This window comes from Somniosus microcephalus, chromosome 2, assembly GCF_052327205.1.
Source record: "Somniosus microcephalus isolate GS21.2 chromosome 2, FLI_Smic_1.0, whole genome shotgun sequence".
In the NCBI taxonomy this organism is placed as follows: domain Eukaryota; kingdom Metazoa; phylum Chordata; class Chondrichthyes; order Squaliformes; family Somniosidae; genus Somniosus; species Somniosus microcephalus.
In genome coordinates this window covers 183,308,626-183,324,959 of record NC_140988.1, presented here as the reverse complement: position 1 = coordinate 183,324,959, position 16,334 = coordinate 183,308,626, and positions in this window count along the sequence as shown.

Genomic DNA, 16,334 nt, shown 5'->3' with positions numbered 1-16,334 from the left:
ATATAAGCTTCCAAACATTGCTGCTGCTTGGTGCACAGTGACAAATAATGTATCTTAAGTACAAATATAGCCTGTTATTGATCAATCACAATATATGTCTTCAGTGTAAAAGAATTAATAAAAAAATCTTTGAAATACAAAATTGCTTTCAGATAGCAGGGGAATTCATTTTACCGAGCTTGGCATTTCCCTGTGCTGAAAATGCAACCTTCTTGCCTGAAGGCTGTAATCAATGTATGGAAGATACAGGGAATGCAGCTGGTAGGAAGGTTTTAATGTAATAAATCAGCTTCTGGGCTTTTTTTTCAGATTGCTGGAATCATGAATTATAACTGTTTGTAATATAACAATGATACTTCTGTGTATTGGGAAGAAAAAAAAAATCTGTTTCCCTTGTAGTCACAGGCAGTATAAGGCAGTAAAGAAACACCACTTAGCTTACTCTATAATAGTGAGTTCATTATGACAAAGCAGCAGTTCTTACAGTAAGTGAGCAGCTCGAGATACCTCAACAAGATATTGTAGGAGTCTACGTACTCCTAGCAAAAAATACTGAACTTGGAGAGGTTCAACAGAAAAGGTTTAATTGTTAAGGCTACATGTTGAACACAAAATGGCATCAGAGACTACACCAAGTCTGACTGCTTTTCATCAGTCCACAGCTTCGACTGCTCCTCCCCCGCTCTGGGCTTAACTATGTTGCAGATCGAGTTTCTTAAAGGTGTGATCCTTTGTAAAGGCATGACACCTGATTTATAGTCTACGGGCCGAAAAGTGGATTGTGTCCTTTCTGTGCTCGGTACGCCACACAGCTCCCCCTAGAATCCACTAGTAGGGAGTGTACGAACTGGCGTGGCGGCTTGATGGCACGGCTGGAACGGCTCTTGGCGGTTGGTGTCGGGAGCGGGGCGGTCGGACGCGTCGGGCTCTTAGGCGGTCTGCCCCGCGGTGGGGGTTGGCCCACTTGAACGGGTTCGCCAGGCTCTAGGTGCGCCAGCTTGAGCCGGTCGACCGACACCTTGTCAGTTCTGCCGCCCACTTCGAGGAGGAAGAACTTGTTCCCTGTCTGGAGTACCTTGTAGGGTCCATCGTATGGGGGCCGTAGAGGTCCTCGGTGGGCGTCATGGCGCACGAAAACAAATTTGGCCATGTGCAGGCTAGGTGGTACGCGGGTTGCTGGTTCGCCGTGCCAGCCGGTGGGTACCGGAGTGAACTGTTGTGCTCGGTTGGCGAAAGCGTGGCGTTGCTGGTCAGCCGACCAGGGGGTCGTGGCGGTGGGCAGGAACTCTCCGGGTACGCGCAACGGCTGGCCGTACACGAGTTCCGCCGCCGAGGCTTGCAGGTCTTCCTTGACCGCAGAGCGTAGGCCAAGTAGCACCCATGGGAGGCGGTTGATCCAAGCCTCGTCCTCGAGGCTGGCGCGGAGGGACGCCTTCATGGACCTGTGGAATCGCTCGCACAGTCCGTTGACTTGGGGGTGGTAAGCCGTGGTGCGGTGAACAGCCACCCCGAGGTTTCGGGCGATGGCGGCCCACAGATCAGAGGTGAACTGCGGGCCTCTATCCGACGTCATGTCGGAGGGGACGCCGAGCCGAGCGACCCAGGTACCGATGAATGCCCTCGCGATGTCGGCGGTGGTGGTGGACGTCAGTGGAATGACCTCGGGCCAGCGGGTGGTACGGTCCACGATTGTCAGCAGGCGCGTGTGACCTTGTGATGGCGGCAGGGGGCCGACGAGGTCGATGTGGACATGGTCAAACCTTCTTTCTGGCACGGTGAACTCCTCGAGTGGGGCTTTGACGTGCTGGTGGATTTTGGCACGCTGGCAAGCTATGCAGGATCTGGACCAGACGCGCACATCTTTGCGCAGGCCGCGCCAGACAAATCGGTTGGCCACCAGTCTAATGGACGCACGGGTGCCGGGGTGTGAGAGGCCGTGGACGATGTCGAACACCCGTTTTCACCAGGACGCCGGGACTACGAGGCGGGGTTGCGCCAAGGAGGTGTCGCATTTGACTGTGACGGCGGACGGGCCACAGGCGACGTCGGTCAGTCGCAGCCCTGGGAGGGTTGTGGGCGCGGAGAGCAGATCGGGGTCGGTGCGTTGCTCCGCTGCCAGTTGAGCATAGTCCACTGCCAGGTGGGCACCGTGGACGGCGGGGCGGGATAGGCAGTCGGCCACCACGTTGTCTCGACCGGAGACGTGCCGGATATCCGTGGTGAATTCGGACACCGTGGTGAGCTGGCGTTGTTGCCTGGCTGACCACGGGTCCTCAGATTTCGCCATCGCGAATGTCAGGGGTTTGTGGTCGACAAACGCGGTGAAGGGGCGGCCCTCCAGAAGAAATCTAAAATGGCGGACTGCCAGGTACAGTGCGAGGAGCTCGCGGTCAAAGGCGCTGTATTTGGCCTCCGGGGGGCACAGTTGGTGGCTGAAAAAGGCCAGCGGTTGCTAGGCCCCATCGACCCACTGTTCGTACACGGCGCCGACCGCGTGGTCGGAGGCGTCCGTGGTGAGGGCCACCCTGGCGTTGGGCTGTGGGTGGGCGAGCATGGTGGCGTCGGCGAGTGCCTTTTTGGTTGAGTCGAAAGCGGTCAACATGTCCGCCGACCACTTGATCGCCATTCTGTCTTTCTTACCCCGGAGGGCTTCGTATAGGGGCCACATGAGGGAGGCCGCTCCGGGAATGAAGCGGTTGTAAAAGTTGATCATCCCCAAGAACTCCTGGAGGCCTTTGATGGTGGTAGGCCAGGGGAACTGCTGGACGGCTTGCACCTTGGCGGGCAGGGGAATGGCTCCGTCCTGCGTGATGTGGTGGCCGAGGAATTCGATCCTGCTGAGGCCGAATTGGCACTTGGCTGGGCTGATGATGAGCCCGTGCTCACTGAGCCGCTGGAACAGGGTGCGGAGGTGCTCGATGTGTTCCTGCTTGGAGGAACTAGCTACCAGGATGTCATCCAGGTAGACAAAGAGGAACTTCAGGTCCTGGAGGACCGAGTCCATGAGCCGCTGGAAGGCCTGGGCCGTGTTTTTGAGGCCGAAGGGCATTCAGAGGAACTCGAATAGTCCAAAAGGGGTGATTATGGCCGTCTTGGGAATGTCCATGGGGTGGACTGGCACCTGATGGTAACCGCGCACCAGGTCGACTTTGGAGAAGATTGAGCGGCCGGCCAGTCTAGCCGAGAAGTCTTGAATGTGCGGTATGGGGTACCGATCCGGCATGGTGGCGTCGTTTAGGCGCCGGTAGTCCCCGCAGGGGCACCATCCCCCGTCGGGTTTGGTGATGATGTGGAGTGGGGAGGCCCAGGGGCTGTTGGAGCGGCAGATGATGCCGAGCTGTTCCATTGTGACGAACTCGGCCCGCGCGATCTCCAGCTTGGCCGGGTCCAGCCTGCGGGCATGGGCATACACCGGTGGGCCTGTGGTGGGGATGAAGTGTTCTACCCCGTGCTTAGCAACTTTTGCGGAGAAGGTCGGGTTGGTGATGGCTGGGAACTCAGCCAGGAGTGCTGAGTAGTCGTCCGTTGAGCGGGCGCGGCACTGCCACGCCATTTCGGCGGGTTGGGGGGGGCCATGGCGCCCGGGATAGGTGACATGGTGTTCATGTCCACGAGGCGGCGCTGAGGCATGTCGACCAACAGGCCGTGGGCGCACAGGAAATGGAAGTAGCAGTAGCCCTGGGTCGGAGGGCTTGGGGGTCGTGGGGGCCTGGGGGGCCTCGTGGCCGAGCTGTGTGGCCACGCGATAGAGGGTGGAGCGCGCGCCGACGCTGCGGAGGCCAGGTCGGGGGTGACGGTGTGGTTGGAGCCGGCGGACAGGAGCTTATCGGCTTTGTCGGCCAGGACCTCGAGGTCCGTGAGGCTGGACGCCACGATCGCCGGGCGGATGCTGGGAGGTAGTTGGCGGATAAAGAGCGTGCGGAAGAGGGAGCCGGGTGGTTTCTCGTCGGTCAGAGCAAGCATGTGTGAGAGCAAGTCTGACGGCGTGGAGTCACCGAGGCCCAGGAGGTCGAGGAGGTGGCAGTTGCGCAAAAATTGGGAGGCTGTGAATTTTTTAAGGAGCGCGGCCTTGAGATGTGCGTACTTGCCTTCCTCCGGAGGGTCTTGTAGTGTTGTCCAGACTTTCGTGATTGTGGAGCTGCCCAGGGAGGCGAGGAGGTAGTTGTACATCGTTGCGTCGGCGGTGATGCCGCGGAGTCGGAATTGCGATTCGGCTTGAAGGAACCAGGCGGTGGCTAGGTTCTCCCAGAACTCCAGCAGCTTCACAGAAACTGCATTTGTGTCAGCCATGGTTACGCTTAGGAGTCGTCCTGAGCGTCGGGGTCACCAATGTAGGAGTCTACGTACTCCTAGCAAAAAATACTGAACTCAGAGAGGTTCAACAGAAAAGGTTTAATTGTTAAGGCTACATGTTGAACACAAAATGGCGTCAGAGACTACACCAAGTCTGACTGCTTTTCATCAGTCCACAGCTTCGACTGCTCCTCCCCCGCTCTGGGCTTAACTATGTTGCAGATCGAGTTTCTTAAAGGTGTGATCCTTCGTAAAGGCATGACGCCTGATTTATAGTCTACGGACCGAAAAGCGGATTGTATCCTTTCTGTGTTCGGTACGCCACAATATATAAATCAAAAAGGACAAGACATTGAGATAAACAATAGTTATTTATAAAAAAAATATATATTTGCTGTGTATACTTTAGCTTTCAAAAAAACAAGGTGACTGTATTTTGTTGGCAGTTTGGCTAAAAAGAATAGATTATTCCATAAGCATAAAAGTTCAGACAAATTAAAGTAAAATTAATTAATATGGCCCTTGTTAGAATTAGTCTCCTTTGGCAAGATATCGAGGACAATGAAAAGTATAGCCGACTGTGAATATTATTGTTGACTGGTGAAAGTTGTGCAGCACCATTGTTAGCAAGTATTAAGATCCTGGTCAGTCAACTTTCTAATGCTGCAGTTATACTGGTACAGTACTCAGTATTTTAACAGCAGTGTGAAAAATAGTTGTGCTTACGCTGCCCACTCACATGTAGAATGGAGGAGGAAGCTAAGGCTCAAGCCCCTCAGTGCAGGAATCAGCTGGGGTGGGGGCCGAGACGAGCACCAACAACCCAACCCCGTGCCCCCGCCGCCCCCCCTGGAATGAATGTGAAGGGCTGGCCTCACTAAATTTGGCACAGACTGACCTAAACCACAGGCCTGATTTTGCTGACATCACAAAATAATGGCTCAAAAGGCTACTTCACTAAAATAAAAAGTAAAAATATGGCAATGCTCGTCAACATCTGAAAACACCGGTGAACATTTTGGGTGGAGACTCTTTATCAAAACCTAAAACAGTAACCTGTTCATGCTCTTTTTAGTTACAGGCAGATCTAAGTATTCTTTGTTTTTATTGCAGATTTCCAGCATTCACAGTTTTTTTCCTTTTCGCCTGCTTGACTGAATGGATTAACTATACAAGTAGAATATTCATTGATATTTACGTGGTGTATTTGATTATTGTGTAATTAATGCAGTAATAATTATTTACAATATAATAATTATTAAAATAGAGTGCATTATTTCTGAGCAAAGTCTCTGTTAGGTAACAGTTATAATCCTGACCGAGTGCTTTAGCTTTAAAAAAATATTTTCCTGTCAAATTTTACTTATATCATACAGGTTGACACATTATCATTGCTGTCACAGAATGTCACTGTAACTCTTACCAATTCCAGATGCTCACAGCAAGTAAGAATGTTTGAATTACATTTTAACATTTAAATGACAAAACAAGTTGTACACCTATATATATATATATTTATAAATATCTTGGCCTAGAAATTCGGTTGGTAGCGCCAGCGATTAGCGCCTAAAGAGCCTGAGAATTGGGGCGTTACCCAATTTTCGGCGGGCGCTGTGAATATAGCGCCACCTCCCATATTGAGTATGATTTTAGCGCCGGCGCTAACTCTTTGCGCGCGCCCGCGGGCGCAGGCAGATCATGACGTCATTTCAGTGTGCAACGCCATTTTTGCGCCCCGGACCGGATATTCGGTGGCGCCTGCAACCTTTCTGCCTGGCGCTATTAGTGACAGTTGGATGGAGCGTTCCCAGGCCCTTCTTGGACTCGGGGGGCGCTATTTAAAGGGGACAGCACTAGTATAAAAGCTGCAGCCATTTGGGCTGGCCATCCTGATCGTTGCTGGAGAGAGTTGCTGACCTTCTGTTGGACAGTAATTTTCTCATTGAGCCTTCGGAGGCACTGGCACTGGCAGCTTGAGGGCCCGGCTCCCGAGCTGGTGATGCAGCATCTGAAAGCAGGGAGGTGGAAGAGTGGCTTTAGCAAAAGGACAGGTTCGCAGCAAGGGATGCCAGATTGCGGCAAGGCTATGACATGGGTCCACAGTGAGAAAGCATGCTGGCGGGGGGAACAAGTAGAAGGAGACAGTTGTAAGAGGTGAGAACCTTACCATCGCTGTCGACAATGGGGTCGGTAGCTGCAGTGGTGACAGGACCATTCAGACGCCCTCCAAGAATCTGGTGGACTCTCTCCTCGAGATCCGTGAGAGTGACCACTTGTGGAGGTCCTCCACCGGTACGAAGCTGGTCTTTGCCAATCCTCGCCAGCATGGACTGCAGGGGAAAGGAGGGAAGTTATGTTACCTGATGCCCTGAGTGATCATCTCATGCCCCCCATGGTGTAAGAGCCCTTACATGACGCCCTGAGTCAAATGTGCATGTGTGTGCCCAGAAAGGGCCATGGGTGCTTGATGGCAGATAGCCAATGGGGCACAGGCCACCCTGTAGCCATAAAGTCAGGTGCAAATGAAGGGATGCAGAAGTTTGCAGGAACAACACCCACCCTCACGACCCGAGTGAGGTCGTTGAATTTCTTTCTGCATTGGACAGGGCTCCTGGTCACCATGCTGCTGGAGTTGACCCTCTGGCATACATCCCTCCAAGCTCGTCGGTAGTCCTTATGATTCGGCCTCCTGCCATTGTCTGGGTAGAGAACATCTCGCCGGCGCTCCACTGCGGCCACCAATTGCTCCAGAGCCTCATTGATGAAGCGCTCTGCTCTCTGTCTCACCTTCTCCATCTGGTCCAAGTTTTTATTGCCAGAGAAGGGCCTGCGCTGATTCTGAGGCCTGCAAGGCGCAGAGTGTGGATGCTGAAGCTGACTGACCCACCCCTTTAAGAGCTAGCCGGTGCCTGGAAGTCTCGTGGTCATCGTTAATTGAGAGCACCTGCGCTGAGCCCGTCCGCTCCAATATTGGGTTGCGCCGGAAGTTTAGCGCCTTAGGAGTCCCGTGTAACGCCTGAATTCACGCCTCAATCACCTTTAGGGGCGATGCAACCCAATATCGCACCAGGCGGCGATAAGTTTCGTCTGGCTATAAACTTTGCGCAGCGCCAGTTCTAACGCCTCAAGCCGGGCTATACCCAATTTCTAGGCCCTTGTTTCTAGTGCACATCCATCTCAAAGTGCCACACTATCACATTGCAAAGCATCAGACTTGAAAACATTTCTGTTGAAAGTGCTTCTTTCTCCTCAGTCTAATACAGTTTTGTACAAGTAGGTTGAGGCTCACAAACAGGAAATCATTACTTGCTTTGTGTATAGCCAGTCTTGCTCTCAAACATAAAAACAATTCTGGTACCTTAATGACACATCCTGATTTTCTGATTGGACAAATAAAACCATTGTTCCCATACAACCACTCATTGGAAATGAGATTCAGGAAAAAGAACTGTTCTAAAAACTGTCACAGTTTTCCTTGTTCCTGGCACTATTAATCAGGTAAATCCCTACTTCTCTCAATCTCTGGTGCTTTTAATTTTAAAATTATGGGCAGCACTACCTCCCCATCTTGCCTGCTGTGTTCCACTTTCCAACCTCCTTCACTGTACTCTGCTGTGTTCACCAGCCTCTTTCTTGCTGTGCTTTGCACTCTGGCTCCCTACCCATCCCCCACCCACCCCCACGCCTACCCATTTTGCCGTGCCGCTTGCTCGCTTGCTGTGCTCTGCTCTGCAGCCTCCCTCTACTATGATTTACTCACACCTCCCTCCACTGTGCTTTGTACTTCAGCCTGTCCCTTGTCATACTCTGTTCACCGATCCCTGACTGTTCCCTGTTCCCCAGCTTTCCTATTGTGCTCTGCTCCCTAGACCTTCCCTTTTGCCCTACTGGGCTCTATTACCTTGCTGTGCTCTATTCCCTTGCCATGCTCTGTGTCCCACATGCCCCACCCCACTGTCCACTGTTCTCAGTGCCCCCACTACTGTATGCCATTCACCAGTTAAGGATGAGATCATACTAAACATCAGAACCATGCTTCAGGCCCCAGACTATCTGTTGAGCAATATCATGAGAGGTTGGCTAGTATGGTAACTAACAGAAGCTGTTGTGAATTATGTTACTCATTGGGTTGATAAGTATTTCCACAAGTGAATCAGACTGGACAACAGATGATTGTTAAAGACATGGGCAGGTTACAGTTGTTTACGAGCAGAGATATTTATTACATTACATGCCGCCACATTCTACTTATAACACTTGGAAGTCTTCAACTGAAAAGATTAATTTAAATCAATATTTTATAGTTATTATAGTCAAAGAAAATTAATTGAAGTTAATTTATGACAGGACTTTGTCATTTGGAAATAACATTGTTAATTTACTGGCGTAATCAAAATAAGTGTTATAAAAAGGGTGCGACACAATCTCAATATTTCAGATGACTTTGTAAACCATGAGAATTTGTATGGTTTGTAATGGGTCAGATTTTGCTGTCAAAATAATGTTGAGGCTAATGGCGCTTGATATTATTTATGTGTAAATGGTACAGCAACTTCAGAAGAGGAGCAGCTACGTGATTAAATGACTATGAAAAAGTTGCAGTCTGAGTTGCACAGTTAGCTTCGTGCCTCACCACTGAAATGCATTGCATGTCGTGAAGCTGCTGCATTTGAACGGTAGCTATGAACTAAACTCGCCATAGAAAATTAAGTCCTGTCGTTACAAGTGTAACTTTTTTTTAATTTGCTCCTGGAACGTGGGCGTCGCTGGCAAGGCCAGAATTTATTGCCCATCCCGACTTGCCCTTGAGAAAGTGGTGGTGAGCCTATAGATATATTTCTTCTATAGATATATTTCTTAAGGCTAAAGGGATCAAGGGGTATGGGGAGAAAGCTGGGGCAGGGTACTGAATTTGGATGATCAGCCATGATCTCATTAAATGGCGGAACAGGCTCGAGGGGCCGAATGGCCTACACCTGCTCTTATCTTCTATGTTTCTATGTTTCTTGAACCGCTGAAGTCCATGAGGTGAAGTTACTCCCACAGTACTGTTAGGGAGGGAGTTCCAGGATTTTGACCTGGCGATGATGAAGGAATGGCAATATATTTCCAAGTGTGGATGGTGTGTGGCTTGGAAGGGAACCTGCAGGTGGTGGTTTTACCATGTGCCTGCTGCCCTTCTCCTTCTAGGTGGTAGAGGTCATGGGTTTGGGAGATGCTGTCAAAGAAGCTTTGGCAAGTTGCTGCAGTGCATCTTGTAGATGGTACACACTGCAGCCAAGGTGTGCTAGTGGTGGAGGGAGTGAATGTTTTAAGGTGGTAGATGGGGTGCCAATCAAGTGGGCTGCTTGGCCCTGGATGGTGTCGAGCTTCTTGAGTGATGATAGAACTTCACTCATCCAGGCAAGTAGAGAGTAGAGAGTATTCTATCACACTCCTGACTTGTGCCTTGTAGATGCTGGAAAGACTTTGGGGAGTCAGGAGGAAAGCCACTCACAGCAGAATACCCAGCCTCTGACCTGCTCTTGTAATCACAGTATTTATGTGGCTGGTCCAGTTAATTTTCTGGTCAATGGTGACCCTCAGGATGTTGATGGGGATTCGGTGATAGTAATCCCGTTGAATGTCAAGGGGAGGTGGTTAGACTCTTTTTTGTTGGAGATGGTCATTGCTTGGCACTTGTGTGGAGCGAATGTTACCTGCCACTTATCAGCCCAAGCCTGGATGTTGTCCAGGTGTTGCTGCATACGGGAATGGACTGCTTCATTATCTGAGTAGTTGCGAATGGAACTGAATACTGTGCAATCATCAGCAAACATCCCCACTTCTGACCTTATGATGGAGGGAAGGTCATTGATGAAGCAGTTGAAGATGTTTGGGCCTAGGACACTGCCCTGAGGAACTCCTGCAGTGATGTCCTGGGCCTGAGATGATTGGCCTGCGACAACCACAAACATCTTCCTTTGTGCTAGGTGTGACTCCAGCCAGTGGAGAGTTTTCCCCCTGATTCCCATTGACTTCAATTTTACTAGGGCTCCTTGGTTCCACACTCGGTTAAATGCTGTCTTTATGTCAAGCGCAGTCACTCTCACCTTATTTGAATGCGAGTTAATTCACATTCAGATGCAATAGGCATTTTGGCACAACATTCCAATACTAAAGTTGCTCTTGCTCATCAGCATTCATTAGCTGATATGTAGATACTCCACACATTTCTAATAAAATATTATCTGAGATTGCCCTTTGAGTTGTTTGATGGTTGCTATCATCTCACCTCTAGAATTCAGCTCTTTTGTCCATGCTTGGACTGAGGCTGTAATGCGGTCTGGAGCTGAATGGTCCTGGCGGAACCCAAACTGAGCATTGGTGAGCAGGTTATTGCTGAGTAAGTGCTGCTTAATAGCACTGTCGACGACATCTTCCATCACTTTGCTGATGATTGAAAGTAGGCTGTTGGAGCAGTAATTGACTGGATTGGATTTGTCCTGCTTTTTGTGGACAGGACATACCTGGGCAGCTTTCCACTTTGTCGGGTAGATATCTGTGTTGCAGCTGTACCGGAACAGCTTGGCTAGAGACGTGGCTAGTTCTGGAGCACAAGTCTTCATAGAAACATAGAAGATAGGAGCAGGAGTAGGCCATTCGGGCCTTCGAGCCTGCTCTGCCATTCAATGAGATCATGGCTGATCATCCAAATTCAGTACCCTGTCCCTGCCTTCTCCCCATATCCCTTGATCCCTTTAGCCTTAAGAAATATATATGCAACTCTTTCTTGAATATATTTAATGAACTGGCCTCCACCACCCTCTGTGGCAGAGAATTCCACAGGTTCACCACTCTCTGGGTGAAGAAATTCCTCCTCATTTCAGTCCTAAATGGCTTACCCCTTATCCTTAAACTATGACCCCTGGTTCTGGACTCCCCGGCCATCAGAAACATCCTTCCTGCATCTAGTCTGTCCAGGCCTGACAGAATTTTATAGGTTTCGATGAGATCCCCTCTCAATCTTCTAAACTCCAGTGAGTATAAGCCCAATCGACACAATCTCTCCTCATACGTCATTCCTGCCATCCCAGGTATCAGCCTGGTGAATCTTCGCTGCACTCCTTCCATGGCAAGAACGTCCTTCCTCAGGTAAGGCGACCAAAACTGCACACAATACTCAAGGTGTGGTCTCACCAAGGCCCTGTACAACTGTAGCAAGACATCCTTGTTCCTGGATGTTGTCGGGACCCATTGCCTTTGCTGTATCCAGTGCGCTCAGCCGTTGCTTGATATCACATGGAGTGAATTGAATTGTCTGAAGACAGGCTCTGTGATTGTAGGGATCTCAGGAGGAGGCCGAAATGGATCATCCATTCGGCACTTCTGGCTGAAGGTGGTTGTGAATGCTTCAGTCTTGTCTTTTGCACTCACGTGCTGGGCTCCGCATCATGGTGGATGGGGATGTTCTTGGAGCCTCCTTGTCTGAGCCTGTTGCCTGTCTCACTAGTATAGAGTGCTGGTATCCTGAGACAAAGTTAGAACACAATGGAGTGAATGAAGTTCATCCGATATGTGATCCATTCCAGTACAGAAAGCTGACAGCTGTGTTGTGCCTGCTCCAAGCTAATGGAATGGCTTTATGAGGCAAAACATGAATATATGAAGGTTACCATGCTCTGTTAAATCTTCAACACCTCTACTCACCTAAACATTAACAAAAGAAAAAGTAATTCACTATTGTTCCTTAGTGCTTATATTAATTTCTAAAAAAAAAGCTCATTATCAAAATCCCAATTGGATAATAAGTAGTTACAACATCTTTTTTCCGATTACCTTTTTATTATTCTCTCTTTTATAATGTATCACAAAACACAACACCAATGTCTAATGGCAGAAAATTAGCACAACAAACTTATTATTGGCACAGTGTACTTTTTTGGATTATCTTGAGCTGGGCCAAAGCCAGAAAGCTGGCTTGAGGTTGGCTCAGGCTTCCTTGAGCTTCCACAATTTTAATTATCTATAATAATGGAACAGTTGGAGGCAGGAGTTGTATAAAAGCTGAGATTTATTTGTTCATTTCAGGACATGACAGTTTAAGTTTACATGAGCTTTTGGATTAGCATCTAATGAATGTCAATATACCATTACACTGAGCTGCTTTATGTAATATCTGTGTACTTTATTGTCTGTAAAAATAAACACCTAGAATGTTTGGAATGCTGCAGTCACTCAGCAATCTGCTGTTATTCTTACAAGATTGCAGAGACAAAATTGAAAGGAAATGTAGACTTGAAGTGGAATTAAGACTTGTAGCTAAACGAACCAATTATTTTGAAAAAAATAAATATTCTATCAGTTGCTAAAATAATTAAGTGAATCTTCAGATAAATTAAGTTGTCATAATAATGGTATATCTTAATGGTTAAAAGATTCAGAGCCTTGTACCGCAATAACATTACTTTCGGTGAAATCCAATTCATTATTTTTTATCCAGTATATATGTGCCAATTGCCCAGCTAAATATTCTTGACATCACATTGACATCAAAATGTCAACTGGCTTCTGTAAAAGGAAAGCTTAATAAAAACATCCAATGAGCGTACAGTATTCTACTATGTCATGCTGGCTTGCGGATGGCAAACTGATTAATAAATTATTGTAAATGTTCATTTGAGTGATGGATTATACATAGTCAGTTAAACAGTAACATGATATGGAAATAGTGTTGATGATGCCACAAGACCTCAGCTCTTAAAGGTAATGACATTATTACTTTTTCTTTAATATAAACCAGTAGATCTTCTTGAGGCATTGTAGGGGCCCGGATTGAGGTCTCCAATGTTAATTGCAGTCCTACTCTTAAATGCAGGATGGATACCTGCACCTCACTGTTTTCACTGGCTCAATTCCACAGCTGCTGCTGCTTCACAGGATTGCACAGTGAATTGGTGCTGTGCAAGTTGGGAGTTGTAGTCCCTGCTGCTCAGGGTTTACAGCAGTGAGCCTTAATACGACAGACAATAGTATAGCTGATTCTTGGCACTCAATTTGAAGGCCAGCAGAAACCCTGGCAACAAATTCAAAAATTGCAGCTTTCACAGTAACATGATTAAATTTACCCCTTGAAATGTCTTTTGCATCTTTAATCCCTTCATTAAAGATTTTACTTCAAGGCTTCAGCCTTTCTCAAAAACCTGACCTTCAACTGGAACATTTTTCCCTCACAAACTTTGAGAGACCTTGCAATCACATTTGTGCATTCTAAGCATGTGCAGTTAGCAGAAATTTTTCAATATGCATTCTGAGCATGTGCAGTGTGCATATGTTCCCAGCATGCAATTTGTGCATCAACAGGCATTGAGAGATAGTAGGATGTGTCCCCTTATCCTGTGAGGATTTGAGAGTATGTTGTTATGTATGCACACACCCACACCCACACCCCACACCCAGATTTGCGCACACATACAATGCCTACTTATTACTAGCATTTCCAGGATGTTGTTGCCAGGCTTTGTGCGCAGCCAGACTACAAGTCTTAAGCACTCTGACAGCAATTTAAATGTTTTACCTGAGGGTTTTGCCACTGGTATCAGCTGAGCTCCCTGTCATTTCAATTTGCTGCGTGAAGATCACCATTCATTTTCCATGCTGCCCAGGTCATCATCTTTTTGCCTTTAATCTTGGAGTGTGTGAGCGCCCAGATATTTAACAGCATCTCTACCATAAACTTCTGGAGAGGTTCGTTCTGATGATGCTGAAGCCAGTTGAAAGCCAGCTTTACATTCTCCTAAGCCACATCAGTCCATCACTTTTCTGAGCTATTTCAAAGACACTTCATCAAGCCCATAACCGACTGTGACAGACTACCCTGCAGGCTTCCAGCCAATGGTGATAATGATTCTCGTCGTGTGGTCATGTCATAGAGATATAGGGAAGAGAAGGCATAACTTTGGACGTATAGGCCTGAGCCATGCAGAAAAGAGATTTAAAAAAAACCATATGGCTTTGTAATATGTATAGAGATCTCCACTGTTGGGCCAGAGCTAATGGTGAGCACACCTCCCAAGTAGGGGAAATTTTCCACTAAATTACAAAATTGTGTGAAGAATGGTAAAATGGCCTACCTAAGGGTAGATAATCCTGTGAACAGGTGTTTCATTTTGGTGGGACTAATATCGAGTGCCCACATTTTATGTTAATCTTCAGAGCTCACGGGGTAGAAATTGGTATGCGTTACATCCATTGCTCGGGCATAAAATGGGCGAAAAGCTTACGAATTTAGTAGTGGGACAGACTACGCACAAGCTTGGTCCTGCTGCCAAATTGCAGGGTGACTGTCCAAAACAGGCGTGAAGCTCCTTGAATATGTAAATTGGGGGCCAAATCCCTGTTAAAGGACCCCTTTCACATAATGAGGGCCAGGTGCCAGCCTATTCTGCTCAGTATTCTTCAGCTGCCCCTGCGGCTGGCAACAAAAGGTAAAATTTTTAATTTTTATTTCAAAAATGCCTGACGAAGCCAGGAGGAGCAGGAGTACTCCTTTGACGCCACAGGAATTGCTATCGTGCCACCGCCACCACCCCCCCACCCCCCAGAGTTCTCCAACTCCTCTCCCGGGACTGAGGGCTGCTGCCAGTGAGGCAGGTGGCCTGAAATGATTTTCTCCCATTGGACGAGCTCTTTGTGGAGGTGTGACCAGCACTGGCAGCTCTGTCCCAAATATGCGGATGAGGACCAATTTCTAGCGATCCTCGGGCCTCTTGTTTCAGGCACGCAAACAGGCCCAAACTCTCAAAAACAGGCACAGACTAATTTCCACCCCGTATCTCTTCACTCAGTCATTGACAAATATAATATGACTGAACGTTTAAACAATTTTCTCCATAAATTTCCAAACAGACTCACATACAAAGGTAAAAATTCAATAAAGCTTATTTTAAATATCAGTTAAGTAGCTTAAACGAATTTTATTGGGATTATATATTTGGAGATATTTAAGAAACAGGCAATTTTGTTATTTAATATTCACTTATAAAAGATTGAAGTACAGAAATGCTGTAATTTGTGTAATTTATTTTCTGCACATTACTTAAACAGCCATCATTTTTAACAGTTTATAAAGAATTATATTAATAGCATCAGTCGCTACAAGGCAGGGCCCTTGGCAACTATAGTTTTTCTGGACGCTTTGATTCTGCCACCTTCCTTAATGTTTTTATTGCAATCAGAAGAATCTGCACTAAGAAACAGAAGCTTGGCTCACTCTTCTGTGTATAAAATATTACACACTGTGCAGACTCATACTGTTCCAACGTGACTAGAACACTTCAAGTCCAAGATTTACACCTTATTTAAAGACAGCTGAAATGACTGTGTAACACACTGACAGTAGTGGTTTGGTAGCACAGTAAGAGGTTGGGTGATTCAGGGAGAAACAAATTCAGAGATATTCCTCTCCGACCTCCAAAAACGATCAAAACAAGTATTGATCTCCTATCACAGCGACAGTGTGACACATCACTCAATACCCCACCTACCTTTTGTATGCTGTGATACGCGCCTCAGCTGGGAACTTGGCCAGCTCCCCTTTGAACGCTTGCAGTGAATCCTCACTCACTGCATGAACTGGCAACTTGTTGCCAAAGTCAATGACCCTCTGCTAAAAGAAAAGACTCCTGACATCTAACCTAGTTCTATGCTTACGCAATTTACACATGTCCCCTCATTAACCTATCTAAATCAAATAGTCTATCCACAAGGACACAGGTTAGTTTCTTTCTTTTCTTAAAGACCGCAATCAAATCTCCCCAAGCCAACGTCCAGGAAATTGGAGCTGTTTGCTCTGGCCGTTAAGGTCGGTTTGGAAGAAAAAATGGCGGCTGCCTCACTTCCGCCCGCCTCTGGCATGGAACGTGATGGCTGCCATTTTGAGCAGGTCAGCAGCGCTGCTGTTGCCTGCACTCGCTTCACATATTTAAGTGCTCTAGATCGTGGTGTCAATCGGCGTGTAACGCTGATTTGATGTACGATCTGGGATTTTGGATGTCGCCGTT